The sequence below is a fragment of the Triturus cristatus genome, chromosome 2_1 (genome assembly GCF_964204655.1).
Source record: "Triturus cristatus chromosome 2_1, aTriCri1.1, whole genome shotgun sequence".
Classification (NCBI taxonomy): Eukaryota; Metazoa; Chordata; class Amphibia; order Caudata; family Salamandridae; genus Triturus; species Triturus cristatus.
The window spans coordinates 250,610,807-250,624,356 of record NC_140581.1 but is presented as its reverse complement, the minus strand read 5'-3'; the positions used below and the strand labels follow the sequence as shown (position 1 = coordinate 250,624,356).

Sequence of the window (13,550 nt, the reverse complement as noted above, 5' to 3'; positions counted from 1 at the left end):
GGCCACTTGAAATAAGGATGTATGCGCCAGATTTACCAATTTCATGCAGCGCAGTGCAGTAGCCGGAAATGCGGCTCTGTGTGAGAAGGAGAGAGCAGTAGAGCGCCAAATTTACTGACATATGGCACTGTCCTCCCCTCTCCCTAGACTAGAGTGACACTGAAATGAGCTGCGGTGCGCCACAGAGATACCGTTGTGCCATAGTGCAACGGTGTCTCCTTAAGTCAAGCACAGGTTTTGTACTGGAAGGTACATTGCTTAGACCAATTTTAAACATTTTCCCATTTCTTCTTCATATTGCCTGGTTGAAGGCTGCGCCATTTTCTGACACTAAACCCAGTCTACTTTATTTAGTAATTTAGGTTTAGAGTCAGAAACTTAGGCCCATGCTCCACCCATAGGACGCCCCCTTGGTGCTAAGTTATGCAAAGCCGCGCTATGCGCTGCATTGCGTTATTCTCACGTTATTTCCAGCGCTGAACAAGTTTAGCGCTGGAAAAAAAATCTTTTGTGACGCAAACACGGCCTAAAATCTTAGTAAATCTTCCCCCATATCATTATCAATTTTGGAATATTTTAATTATCTGTGCGTCGCTGATAAATATATATAGATCAGCGTGTACATTTTTAAAATTATTTATAATATAATGTGTTAGTTGTATTTTATTATATTTAAGTGGCTCGAAAGTGACTTAAATAAACTGTTACTCAACGCATCTGAAATGACCATGTTAGAAGGAAAGGGCCAGAACTGATGGAAGCTTGAACTGACATCAAGGGATGTATTGTGTGAAGCAGGAGATGTGAACAACTGCATTATCTGTGTCACAGATGATGCCACCTATCTCAGAGAGACTTAAACAGGAAACAGCAGTTTTACTATGTCATCGCAGACTCTCAAGGGAAAAGTATACTTTGAAAATCATTTTGACATTGCAACGATAAAAATGAACTCCTGGACTAAAGACAGAAGATTGTCTTTTCAAATCCAACACTGTCTGGAAGAGGAAAAGCCGGAAATGAAGGTGGGCGCATCGCAGGGTGGTGCATCAAAGAATAAAATGCCTGTGGGTGCCCTTTGATTCGTTTCTGTTCAGACATGCCCTTGTAATTCCATCACACCTCGGTCGAAAGTTCTCACTTCTTGAGAAGAAAGTTTGCGATCGATATTGGCTTGCTTAAACTGCCCAGCATTCGCCAGTGAATCGATCCATTTCGCATGTTGCATTTCAAAGTGGATAGCCCTGTGCTTGGGACCTTCAAATAAACCTGGTTGAAAGACAGACTACTGTATGCAAAAAAAAATGGGATTAGGTTTGGTACTCAGGGGGGGCCGGCCCCCTGGGAAACTGAGAGATAGAGCATCGCTTGTTATTTTGATCTCTGTGAAGACTCTTCTAATGAATCTTCTTTGATGTGCTGTGCCCCTGTTCAACAATGCTTCCCAGCTCCTGTCTGCAAAGAGACACTACATAAAGGAAGCCTAATTGCTTTCTATAATAACTTATTTTTAATTGCGTTTTTCAATGTACCCTGTGCCCCGCCTGTGTCTGCTTCCTGGCTATAGAAGTGGTTATTGCTGCCATTGTACTTGCTCCTGGGCATGGACATTTTTGTGTCCTCTGTAAACCTCTAGGCAATCTTTGGTTCCTGTGTCTTGTCGCTGCTCCCTGCCATCGGGTACACAACTTAAAGTCAGTGTGTATGTCTTCACAAAACTTTCCAAAAAAGTGCTCTTTTTTGCCTAGTTTGTGCATGGAAAGTTTCGACATGATCTGTCAAGAGTGGGCTGAGAAAAAGTTGGGTCTCAAAATGCAAAATCCCCATGCATTTTCCATAGTTGTTTTAAGACATCGCTTCCACTAAAGCTCTGGAACGGCATTACACCAAATCTGGCCGGATGCTGGATCTTGGTCCAGCAAGTGTGCATTTAGTGCTTTGAGGTAAATCCATTCACTAGTTTTTGAGATATTAAGGTTTAAAAATATTTGTATGTCTGGCCAGTTGGGTTTGAGGGACTCTCGCAAGAGTCCCTTGAACCCAGTTTTAAAAAATGGAGCATTCTGATTGGCCCAGGAAGGTTTGTTTTTCCCTTGTGCCAATTTGCTTCCCCAGGAATCAGAATTCCACGGGAGCGAGCATTCAGATTGGCTTAATCGCCTAAACCAAAGTTTAAAAAAACAATAATATAAGGGGGAAGGGTATGGATAACCTGCCCCTTAGGCTTTGTGTGTGTGTGGGGGGGGGGGCCCAGAGGGAGCCCCTGGGGTTCAAATAAAAAAATGCAGCTTTTTTTGTGCATTCCCGCTAGACTTCAGCAGGATTGCAGCAAAACAACAAGCATTTGCAATGCAATAGGTCTCGCATTTGCAAGACTTGGAGCTATTTGCTTTGTAAACATGAAATCGGGCACCATGCTGACACATAAAGCGTGACGCCCAGGTGCATCTAAGTTATGCACATGGTGACACAGGAAATAGGCATTAAAGTTTAGAAGGCAAAATACAGGGCCAGAGACTGTCCAATTAAATACCAGAGGACTTAGTCTACAAGGATGCAGCACGAATAGGCCTGGTGTCTCTGCCGCAGAGGCAGAAGGGGTGGGCAAAATGTTGGAGGATTGCCTCGCAGAGATCCATTTGGGCTCTGTGATGGGGGAGGGGTGGTTAGTGAAAAATAATACAATGATTACCCATTGTAAGTGTTGTTATAGAAGCATACTAAAATAAATAGTCCCTAAACAAATACACATAAACACCTACCGCGTAGGTTCTTAGTTGGCCTGTGCTCCTTGATATAAAACGGAAGTGATGTGTCGGAGGGGCAACCAAAAAGGAGCCAAGAAAGAGGAGCAACATAGGAGTGAACCAATGGCAAGGAGCAGGTGAGATTGCACTCTGTATTATGTTTGCAACAGGTCTTCCAGACAGCGCATGCACTGCCTAGGCTCAACCTAAAAATGTAGTGCCTCTAAATTAAGCAGTGGGGGTATTCAAGTAATGAGTCCATGCTGCAGGGAAGAACAAACACAAGAGGAGGAAGGAAATCCTCACAAGCTAGTAAATGAGAGCGACAATAGACTCAACAAATCTCAAGTAATGGGCGGGCTCTAAGCCCACTTTGAGTTCACAATAGGTATTTTTGCAAACACACAGCATGTGCTGTCTGGTAGGAGAGACCTAAAAATGGTGGACCACGACAAATATGATGTCCTTTCTTACAAAGTGGACAAAATATTCAGATGGTCCAAATTTAAAATGACATAATTTTTCTTGAAATCATGAGTCTAAGTAAATGGGGGTGTCTGCAATCTACATAAAACCATGAAATAGTATTTATCACGCTGAGCCTCATTTCTCATAGCTACCAAATATGGGAGCATTGAGCTATAGTCTGTTTCTCAATCTAGAGGTTTTCAAGAAATTAAGAAAGTGGCTTGAGCAAAAAATACTATACCACACATGGTGTTCACAGTGTTTTTCCTGAGGAAAACGAAACAAAGTTGTTGAAAAGAAAATGTTTTCATTTATATAACCGTGGAAGGGTTTTATCTTACTAACAACAGTGTTAGTTAGTCAACAAATTGTGGAGGTACCTGTTATACAATATGTACTCCTAAGAAAAAGAGGGGGCACCCGGATTTGAACTGGGGACCTCTTGATCTGCAGTCAAAAGCTCTACCACTGAGTTATACCCCATGGCAGCTTATGTGTTCAGCTGGTTTTACTAGCTTTTGCTTGCGATGACATGTTGTTTGTTCAGTGTCTCTTTCCGGCTTCTGGGAACTCTCGCTGATTGTCCTGTAAATATTGAAGTAGCACTGCCAGAAAGCTTTCCGTATTTCGTGGGAAATAAAAAGGAAGGTGGCTTGCTGTGGGATCGAAAGTTGGCTTACAGTGATCAACGTCAACATTCTAAATAGGTTTACATACTTTTACGACCTGGAGCGTTTCTATACATATTTCTTCTTTAAACACTTCAAAAATACATTCTGCTCAATAAGCTTCAATTCGGCGATAGAATTCTGATTTCTGACCACCACGTCCCTCTCTTCAAATGTCTGATGTTTCAAGATGTGGTAGGGAATTCCCTGCACAGCACACAACACTTCAAGAGGCTTCTTGGCGCTCCAAGCTACTTCTCAAGTTGTTATGTGTCCAGCAGGGTAGCTGGAGGCGCCTGTTAATCTTCCTCAATGACAAGAGGCTCTGAAGAGATATTTTCCAAAGTGCTGGAATATATTATATTATTGTGCTTGAGCCTTGGCAAGACAGTAAAGGCTGCAGATGCGGGGGCAGATTTATGAGCCCCTTGCGCCTCATTTACGCCGCCGTTGCGTCACTTTTGTGACGCAGTGGCGACGCAAATCCTGCGCCATGCTGCGGGGTATTTACAACGTGACGCATCTGGGAGATGCGTCACGTTGTAAAGCCCTGCGCCAGCAGTAGGCGTACCTGTGCAGGGGGGGGCGTTCCGGCGCAGGAACGCCTCCTAAAAGTGGCTGAGTGAAATCTACAAGATTTCACTCATTCACTTTTGAGCCCATGCTGCGTCAAAACCCTGCGCCTGCTTGAAGCAGCCGTAAAGATTGACGCAGCATTGTAATGATAGGGCCCCCCCGAGCCTTGCTGGAGCTGCGTCGCGCTTGCGACGCAACTCCAGCAATGCGCCGCCTTTCCGACAGGAGATGCGTCACGCATCTGCCCATCCGAGTGCCATGGTGCGCCGCATTGTAAATGCGGCGCATCAATGGTGGCGCACGACTGGGCAGATGCGTCGCAACTCTTCTGGTGCATGTCTGCTGATTAGCAGAGATGCGCCAGACGTCATAAATCTGCCCCGTGAAGTTTAAAGGTGCAAAGCATCTCGCTACGTAGGTGTATTATTTTGAAGCTCAAGCCAGAAGAATACACGAACAATGATTGAATGCGGGTGATAAGAGGGGTGATATGTTCGTGTGGAGCATACGTGGTGGCATTAAGAAAAATACACACCAGGCAAGAAAACAGCATTGATGCTGTATGAGTTATTCATACTTTGGGAAGAACTGCCAAACCCAGTGCCCAAAGCAACTGGCAGAAAAGTAAAATTCCGTCTTCTAGCTCCGGATCGTCTTCAGTAAGCCGCACCATGACAGCTGCTGGTTACCAGTGTCAGGAAACCAGCGCACAGACCTCTGCGAGGGCTGACTGGGGAGGCGTGTAAATAGCAACGTTCAGCTGGTATACATTAAAGCAAATACTGTGCTGCAACAAAGCACGGCGCCCGTGTACAGAAAAGTAATGTGCATGGCGGCCCATGAAGGGCCCCATGGTGATAACAAATTAAACACAAAAGCGGGCGCCGTACAAAAACATAGCGCAGCATCCCTGTACAGAAAAGTTATGAGCATGGTGCCAACATGGTGATGAAATATTACAAGCAGGAAATAAAAGAAATAGTCCCTAAACAAATACACATAAACACCTACCGCATAAGTAAACCGTAGTTGGCCGGTGCTCCTCAGAAAAAAACGAAAATGATGTGTCGGAGCGCAACCAATAAGGAGCCAGGAAATGGGAGCAACATAGGAGAAAACCAATGGCAAGGAGCAAGTGAGAGTGCACTCTGTATTGTATTTACAGCAGATCTTCCAGCCAGTGCATGCGCTGCCTAGGCTTGACCTAAAAAGAAAGAAAAGGGCAGCAGCCATTTTCTTTAATATATATAGATATATAGGGAGAGGAGCGTAAGTAGGGTCCCACTCCCGATCCCATTTTGTTCCCTGGGGCACCCCATCTCCCGGGCCGGATATATTACTTTGGGGGGAGGAGGGACGCTCAGCTCCCCTCCACAGTCTGATGGTGGCCCCAGGGACTCCATCACCAGGCCATAATGTGCAGAATTAGTTGAGGGGTATGCACAGCCCCTCCCCGAGCCTTTGTAGGCCCAGGGGATTCCATCTACAAGGGTCAATTTCTTTTTTTTTTAAAGGAGGGGGTTGCACTGTCCTCCTCCTGGAAGCCTGTTAAGGCCTCGGGGACCCCATCCCCAAGGGTCTAAATTATGAAAATGGAGAGAGGGACCACATGGCCCCTCTTCCCTGAACCTTGAAAGGTCCCGGGTACAGCTTCATTCCTGGTGCCTGTGCAGGCCCTGAGACACCATCTCCGGGGCCGTAAATAACCTAAAAGGGAGGGGGCAGGCAGCCCCCTCCCCGAATCTTTGAAGGCCCTAGGGACCCTCTCCCGCAAGGCTGGCTCACTTACTGTGTCCCTGGTAGTCCACCTCCTGGACACAGTTGTTAAACATATGTTTGCCTCCTCCTGGCAGGAGCATTTTTAAAACTTCCGCCAAATGGGAGCAAAGATGGAAGTCTGCTCAAAGCTGGCGGGAAATTTCAAAATGCTCCCGCTGGCTGGGAGCAGCCTTCTGTTCTGTTTCCCTCCCTGCGCTACTGCAGGCAGGGAAATAAAACACATATTGCTCCCACCCAGAGGGAGTAGGCAGAAAAGATATGCTCCCTCAGGGCAGGAGCAATGACGGTTCCCGCATCATGAAGGTAGCAGCTGGGGCCACAGGGGCCCTCAGGACCCCTCCGCAGCCTCCAGCATGTTACTTGATGGGTGGTCCGGGTGGGTATCAGGCCACCCACCTATAACTGATACATACCCAGCGGGTTTGGTCCCCGGGCAAAAATAGTCTGCGTTGCCCCCCTACTTTTTTGTTATATTTTTCCCCAGAATGGTATCCCCGGGGCAAGAAAACTTGGGCAGAGGGGCCGCTCAACCCCCTTCCCTTTATAGTAACATGTGGCCCCTGGGTGGGGGACCCTGGGGCCTGATGATGCTCAGGAAGGGTGCTGCACAGCCCTCTCCCCCTTTTTAATATTTATGTAATTGTATTTATATAGCACATACGACCCCTGATGAGGTGTTGAAGAGGTTTACAGCGAATAGCCCGCAACTCCGGAATCCAAGGTTAGCAGTTAATCTATTGGTTATTGTGATTAGTCATAAGCTCTCAAGAACAACAAAAAATACATGCATTTACTCCAGAGTGATAGATTATATTAATACAAGTTAAGTGTGATCATTAGTGGAGGCTAAGTAGTTTCTGGTGAATGGTTGGTGAGATAGATAGACTAGTGGAGATTAGGTAATGTTAGATTGTAAGGTTAGGTTTTAAAGAGGAGAGGTTGTGATGTGTGACGTATCAGCCAATTGCAGAATTAAAATAAGAAGGATTGAGGGAGACAGGCATGAAATAGAAGGCAGAGGATAAGAGGGTGACTCCTGAAAAAGAAAGGACGTAAATCAAGTGGAAGCAGGTCAAGGTCAATTCTTCTCTCATGGTTTCAGGAGTATAGTGGGAGAAGGCTTTCTGAAATAGGGGCTATCGTAGGATATATGCTGTAGAAAGAAACAAAATTATACATGATGCACCATATCTGGGGCAGACAACTTAACCTGAAACTGCAAATTGTATTTCGTAGACATCATTTAACCATTAAGAACTCAAACCTGCTGTGTGACAAGCCTAATGCAGCCCTTTTAAGCACAGTCTGGAGTTTCCCAACCTTGGTACAGAGTCTGTACGATGCATAAGCAGAGTTGCCACCAAAAAAGAGAAGGCTTCATTTAAACATCTACCTTCACTATTTCTGTAATTAACATTTTTTTCACTCACTCACAATAATGAGTTGTTTGGCACTGGCTAAGTGCGTCCTGCCAATGCAGTCAGATTTATTCCCTGCCACCCTATCCTATCCAACTGTTTGTTGTGAGTGTTTGCCTATGTAGCCCCATTGTAGTATATGTATTGTACGTGCCAGTGAACCAGAGTGATTCCATTTTGAAAGCCCCTGGCCTGTTCCTGTGCACAAGAAGGGGGTGATGTTCCCAGATAGCGGAATGTATCAGAAGAGATGCAGGAGGGAGGAGTACCAGACAGTGGAGTGAGGACAAAGGAGCCTAGGCTCCTATAGACATTCGATTAGGTCCTTTTGCTGGGAGGGGCAGCTGATAAGTCTTCCTGTGGCACTACCAGTTGGTTAATGGTGGGAGTGAAGAGGGCTGCAGTCTGTTCAGAATGAGAAGGATCTTTTAAGTAAAACCACCCTTTTGTCTCCTTGCTGATCATTGTCTTTGCGGCTATTGATAGTGAGGTGCGGATAGTTCACGTCTCTTTGTACATCTGTTGTGGGTGCTCCAGGCTGGAGACTACCAGGCTTTGAGGAGCAACCCCCTCACACAAAGGCTGTATCTGTAGAACAGGGTAGAGAGGCAATTGTAGTCATTCTAAGAAACTGTGCTTAAGTCATGCACTTTTAAGTAACAGTAATTATTCCTTTGTCTTCCATCACCAGTCTTTTGTTGTTGCTGCAAATTTAAGAGGGGAAATAACCAGACCACCGTTGCACACAGCCATTCAATCTTGCTACGAATAGGCCGTAGGCCCCCTGCCACACAGGAACTACCTGGCAAAGGTGTCATGGGTAGGGCTGAAAATAAGTGAAAAACAAAAATAACCAAAGTCTGATTTGTTGAAAGACTGTACTTTAGACAGTTGTAGCACTGCCCGGCTACGGCAGGTTCATGCGGTCCAACCCTCAGGGAATCGTCTATAATCACAACGGCACATTTCTACGAAGGAAGCCGAAGGAGCAGACAGGTCAGGCATTTTATGTCAGATTTTCATTGAATTACTCTGCGCAGGGGCTACACATAAGTCAATAGTCAAGGCACCCAATGACAAGCAGACGCTCTATGTCATGTCTTGCAACTAATCTCTCCTACACTGATACACTGAACCCCGGGGTGTATGAAGCAATAAAAGTCCTTCTTGCTCTGTTGCAGGTTAATGGAGAGACTTTGAAAAACCTTACCTACACATAGAATCAAAAGACAGACATGTAAGTAAATATTTTAAGATTCATAGACAAGGTAGAAATACTCCACTTCCGTGTAGTGCTGAATGCCCCAGTACAAATAAACCATATTCTGGACAGCGCGCCCAACGCTTTATGTACTCATCTACACTCAAAAAAGTCAGCCTTAATAATGCCTCACTTTTGCTGTGTGGTTAGTTGTTGAACAGAAAACGGTGGCAGTCTTTATTCCTCTGTAACAGTGGAAGAGTAGCTCATACACCATCTTGTCTGCATGCTGTACAACAGGAATGGATTGAAATGGTGTTGAAACTGCCTGGTGCTAATTTGGGCAAAATGGTAGGTTGTCCTCTATGGATAGTAATGACTGCCAGAAGGACCTCTGGCAGGATTGGCTTTTTATCAGTAGGAGATGAACTTGCACCCTTCGCTCTAGAGTCACACTTCAACCCGTTTACTGAGTACTGTTAACATGACGTTGGACTGGTCAGCTTGATGTACCACCTGCAAGAGCCTTTCCAGAGAGTGACGTCGGAGTTCCTTTAGTCTGGTACCAGTAGGAGAAAGGCATGAGATAAATTAAATAAAATGTATTTGGCAAAGTCAGCAGAGAGTAAAGAATGAAAAATGTAGGGTGTTCAGCGGCACGTCCTAACTTAGGTCAGTTTGGGTCATGGAAATGAGATTCTTCTGGGCTGACACCACCAAGTCATTCTGCAATCAGACGTGAGGAAGGAGCAGGAAGATTAATTCTAGGTTGTAGATGCAGGTGAAAACTAACCTAAGTTCAGGGGCATGTATATTTGCAAGTGCCTCCAATGTTTATTCACTCGAATATAGGTCTTGCATTTTGTGCTGGACTGCCACAAAGGGATGCCAACTAGTGATTCAACAAAGTAGAAGTAATATCAAGGTACGGTGGTTGTTAATAAGGCATGTATACACAGCTTGACACCAGCATGTGGCACAACTGGTTTTGTTAAGTCAAAAATAAAGCCTACTACTATACCCTAAGGATGGTGGTATATTTTTAGAACTATACAAGAAACCCATGGCCCGTAACTCTGTGTTATGCTACAACAGCTTTCACCCGTGTACATTTCGTGACAACCTTCCGGCGGGACAGTTCCTCAGACTCAGGAGTATCCACAGGATCTCATCCATAGAGTGGCAACAAAAAGCAAAAATAACCACAGAGAGGCTCTCTTTTCCAAAACGGACTTCTGACAAATTGGCTTGTATCAGTACATACAGTCATCTGACTGACACTGTAAAAAGGGTATCAAAAACTGGCTCATCCTCAATGCAGGTGAAAGTACACTAGCTAAACCCTTGTTTGCCTTGAAACGGAGTAATAGCATCGATGACACAGTTGTCCACACTATACCACTACCCACATGACAAACAGTAAACCAAGACACAGTAATGTCTTTGCCTCTGGTCAAGGGCCACTTCCCTTGTGGGCCCTGCTCAGTTTGTCATCTGACACAACCTCAGAACCAGATAGACCTAGGTTTGAGGACACTATGGGAGCTACACCATCATATTAATTGCAACACCAGTGGGGTCATTTATCTCCTTCCCTGTTCTTAAATACGTGGGACTAACTAACAGCAAGACTACAACAAGAATAGTTAAACACCACAGTTTAATAAGATATACCGTGGACCTCCTTGTAATAACTTTGGTTCTTCCATTGTTGATCCAAGACATGAACATGTTATGGGCTAACTCTTAAATCTCACCCATGCTCCCACCCACGGCTACAGTAGCTAGCTACACAAACCCTTCTAAATGGCTCCCTTGACTGTCGTTGTACCCCCACATTTTGAGGTACTATTGGCGCATTATCATACCTCTTTTCACATGGGTTATGTTAGAAATTCCCTGTATCTCACTATGGTTATTGGAGATCTAGCATTAACCTCCAATAGCACCTGCATAAGATTCTCTTTATATTCATAATGTGCCACAACCCTCTATCCTGGTTTCCAATGGCAACAAGCGAGATATACTCCTCTCTTTTCGCACTCCCTCCTTTTACTATGTGTGCCTCGCTTATTTTTAGAGCCCTCTGAACTTGTGTGTGACTTTCCAGGAGGCCTATGCAGTAGCCTGCTCCTTTAACTTAAACTGTCAGTCCGATGTTCAATAGTCTCTCAAAGACTACAAGTTGCATGATTCCTGGCGCCCCAGCCATGTATCCACAATCCTTTTTGTCCGTTTATAAGGATGTGCCCGGTGTCTCTGTTTCACTTTTGCTGGATATGCTACCAAGAATACCAATGGATGCGAAAGAGGTATGTGAGGTGGACATACTCTTTTAATTATTATGAGCTCTGTATTTCAGCCCGGGCGGTACTACCTGACCTAGACCGTGATGTGGTTGCTCTGCCCCATAGTCTTGGCACACGAGGCTGTGACCACAAGCTGAGCCACTTCCCATGCAAAGGATTGCCTGTAGCCAGAGCACCCTTTACTTTGGGATTACCCTACATGGTTTGCTTACTGGTTCTGTTCCCCCCCCCCACCCCCCCCTCTTCAGTGATAAGGCTCTTGACCCACTGTATTCAGCCAAACTCTTGATGTATTTTGAAACATATTTACTCATGTCCTTGCATCGATATAAGCAGTGGCCAGATAATTAATTTGTGGTGCAAGCTTGTCTCTGCTCCGCCTCACTATGTTATGGCTGGTAATGTAGCTCATCTGTAACACAAAGTGCTTTGATTTACATGAAAGTGCATCTTAAATGAATTGGCATACATGCAGTTGTCTTACACTTTACTTGACTTGCAGCACCAGCATTCCCCCTTGTGTGAAACTTACCATTTGGTTGCAAGCTTATAACCTAGGCTCCTCTAGCTCAGTTTTACTGAGACCACATCTGAACTATTTTTATCAAAATCTTTTCATTGTTTTTTACAAAGATTAGCAACTTTTGAAGCTCAACCGAGCCATGTCTCAAGCCAAGATCATCAGATATCTAAAGACAATACACAGCTTTTCCACAAGTTCTTGGCATGACTCTCAGCGTTTTCAGGCACAAATGTCCCAACATCACATTGTATATATCGCACAATCTACATATATCTTTTTGCGCCCGGACAACATGATCACGAGCTAACAAAATAAACAAGGTGAAAAACAACTAAGCAATCCTGTGGAACCCAATATACATGACCATAAAAATATTTGAGGAGAGCGTGGAGCAGGCGGGGTCCAGCGCCAGGAAGGCTGAAGGGTCCCTCCGCTCCCGGCCAAGGGAGGAAAGAGGGACTGCTCATGATGGGGGTTGTGAGAGCCCTAAGGGCCATGGCTACTGCTGGGATTGTGACCGGGTCCCGACCTGTTATGTTTAAAGGAGATGAAGGGCCCGTAGCTTGAGGCCACAGTCAAAGAGTGGCAAGCCTTCCGACAGATAACCCAATAATGGACTCAAGATATAATCAAACCCTTGCAGGACTCTGCTATGATATCGGTCATTCGTTCAAGGGCTAGGGCTTGCCATAGTTGGGCATGTCATTGGGTGAGAGAGGGGGCCTCCGGTTTCTTCCAAGCTGCTGCTACTGCCATTTTGTCTGCCCTCAAGGCATAGCCACATAATGGAACGGTCCCCCTGAGTTTGGTGCTTTAGACTAGGGTCCTGCACCCCCAATAGGACTTGTTCTAGGGAGTCTGGGATTGGGTGTTCCATTTGATCTGGGACAGAATTTCCTTCCAGAAAGGTTGAATGGAGGGGCAGTCCCACCATATATGGCGGGAGTCGCCTAAGAGCCCACATTCCCGCCAACATCTGTCTGAGGTGTTCGGGAACAGAGTGTGTAGTTTTTTGGGGAGTAGGTACCAATCAATCATAATATTGTAATGGGCTTCCCTTAAAAACATGGGACAATTGTGTTTAGCATTATCTTTATATAGGGTACTCCATTGTTTCTCTGTTATAGGGGTCTGCAGAAGGTACGAGATACAGCCCTTAGTCGTGCCACCGGCCTGTACGAATCTCTCTATTGGAAGCAGATCCCTGGTCGCGGCCAACCACATCTGGGGTTGTTGCACCCAGTGTTTTAACTGTAAATAGTGGTATTCTTCTGTGAAGGGAAGTTTAAAAAGAGCAACACAGTAAGCAAAGGAGCGTAGTTCCCCTCGAATAAATAGATCAGACAACATTAGGCACTCACCCTCCCTCCAGCTGTCAAAGGGCCCCTCTAGTACTGCTGGAGGGAAGGCGGGATTGAAATGGATGAGGTGTAAGGGGATGGAAAAGTTGTCAGGGACAATGTCTTGGTGGCAATATCCCATGCTTTAAGAGTAGCTGTAGGGATGCTAAGATAGACATTTTTTGGCCTGTCTTGTTTTGGTTTCCAAGGCGGGTCCCATATGGTTTGTTCCGCAACTTGCATGTCCATATGGAGCCACTGTTTGTCTGAGGCTTTGAGGGTCCACTCGGTCAGGACACAAAGTTGTGCTGCTCTACAATAGAGGGGGAAGTCTGGGAGGGATAGCCCCCCTTTAGGCGCGGTCTGGTCAGTAGTCACTGAGATAGGCGGGCCCTGCGCCCTCCAAGATACATTTTGTTAACATCTCCTTTAGCTCGAGAACAGCTCTCTGTCCACCGTGATCGGTAGACCCTGAAATAGATAGAGAAGGCGAGGCAGTACGTTCATATTGATTGTGTTTA

General features: G+C 45.5%; 1 protein-coding gene across 1 annotated transcript in view; it reads left to right on the top strand.

Moving 5' to 3' along the window:
* Positions 1–13,550, top strand: part of ADAMTS12 (ADAM metallopeptidase with thrombospondin type 1 motif 12) — a 4,274,824-nt gene that overhangs the window by 854,679 nt on the left and 3,406,595 nt on the right. The gene's annotated exons all lie outside the window — the stretch shown is intronic.